At 31.3% G+C, this 1,900-nt stretch overlaps 1 non-coding gene across 1 annotated transcript; it reads left to right on the top strand.

Annotated features, from left to right (window-relative positions):
• The first annotated feature begins 597 nt into the window (after positions 1 to 597).
• On the top strand, positions 598 to 743 carry LOC139013347 (small nucleolar RNA SNORA57). The gene has a single exon (XR_011471998.1). It is a non-coding gene; the product is annotated as a small nucleolar RNA SNORA57 (small nucleolar RNA).
• Positions 744 to 1,900: the final 1,157 nt, after the last annotated feature.

The following is a 1,900-nucleotide window of genomic DNA, read 5'->3' as shown; positions in this document are numbered from 1 at the left end:
TTTGGTTCTTTATCTTTCCAACAGAGGTTTGCTATCTTCATTTGCACTTCAATATCCCCTAGTATAACTTACGTTTTTAGTGTGTCATTTGAATTTATGTAGAAAGATTATCTCAGCAAGTACATGTTATTAATAATGTTGGTGTTTTTAAAGTGTCTGATGTGTAAGTATTGTTTTCAAGTTTCAATGATAAACTTGCTAAATTTTAACATATCTGTCTTTTTGTATTAATTTGTCTCGTTATCTTATCTTTCCAAACAAAGTTTGCCATTGTAATTTGTTATGCAATTTCTCCCTTTATTATGTCTTAGTTTTATTTTATTGTTTAAGTCTATGTTTGCAGACACTTTCTGTTAAGCAAACTTTACTAATAATATACATAGCATTTCAAATGGCTGGTGTTTGTTTGGTTAAAGATAGATTTCTGCCACTGTTTGTGCATGTTGTACATGTACTCTGTGTGTGTATTTCTTTATCTGAATTATGACAGGTTTAACTTCACACTAGAATTTTTCAATAATTTAATTTTTTCTTTAGTGTATTTTTTTATGGTACTTACATTGAGCTTTCCATTTTATTTCTCAAAAGGTCTTCAACCCTCCTCTTCTTGGGGTTCGGGCGTGTGGTCCCAGTTCCCATAATGAACGGAGACAGAGGGAGAGAGCCCCGGCCCCCTGGGCGTCATGCCTTCCATGCTGACGATTTCCAGTCCACCAGTTCTATCCCCAAGCGCCAGGACATGGGTAAAAAAAAATCTTCAGAAACAATTTAGTAAAATTTCTCTGACAATCCTTTACTCCATTGTCTCTTTCAATGACTGCTTTCTTGGTGTCTCTATCATTCCCTGTTTTTTAAAAACTATACATTGGATTGCCCTTCTCCAGGATGTTGATTCTACCTTTTCCCAATCTATTGGTTACAAACTTTTCCCATATGAAGTTCTCTCCATTTCTGTTACCAACCCTCCATTTTTCTTTCTTTTTTACTTTGTACCTTTCTTCCTCTATGGACATTAGCTTCTTTTATCTTCCAGAGACTTGTGATAGTTTCATTATAAATTTTGTGAGATAAAGGGGATTGGGCTATTAGTTATATGGTTTTTATTCTCTATATATTTTCTGTAAAACATATATTAACTTGAGATCTTTGTCACATAATCCAAGTTAAAGGACAAATTACTACGTAGTTTAAACATTTATATTTCTTCCACCCTTATGATAGCAGAGAAGACTTGAAAATTCCTATTTGAAATTCCTCACTCCATTATCCATTATTAAAGACTGTGCAAATTTTGATATCAATCATTTTTAAAGTGTGAAATTGAGGCTCACACTTTGATTGCCTTTGATCATATTATCTAAGTGTTCCCAGTTATACAATATTTTACATAATATTGCTTGGCTGTATTTTTTTTATCATAGTGATTGCTCTTTCTTTGTATTGAAATAGTTATTAATTCTGCAAACTGTAATACTTTAAATGTTTGTAGAGTGCATTATATATTAAGGAATTATGATCAATAATATATCTTTCAATTGGAAATATTATATGAATGGCATGAGAACTTATTGTCCTTGGATGTTTATAAGATATTTTTTCATAACACACTAATATAATCATTAAAAGTTTTTCTTTAAACAATAATGTAAGTTATTTTCAGAGGAAATGAGATTTAGAAATAAATTTAAAGTTTTTAACAGAATTCATATGACTCCTCCTACAAATAAAATTAGGGACAGAAGGGTGCTTTCACTCTATGCCTTTTCACCATGTTTTAAGTACATGTCCCTTATAATAACGAATGTTAACATTTTATTCCAAAAGGCCAGCAGATGAATTACTGATACTGTTTATTTCAGAAGAAGTATTACTTGACAACTTCAATGTTTACATGTCCATT

The sequence above is a fragment of the Myotis yumanensis genome, unplaced genomic scaffold (assembly GCF_028538775.1).
Source record: "Myotis yumanensis isolate MYYU_CA2020_CCGP unplaced genomic scaffold, mMyoYum1.0.hap1 SCAF_6, whole genome shotgun sequence".
NCBI lineage: Eukaryota > Metazoa > Chordata > Mammalia > Chiroptera > Vespertilionidae > Myotis > Myotis yumanensis.
Note: the sequence above shows the minus strand (reverse complement) of the source record. Positions and strands in the feature narration are given on the sequence as shown.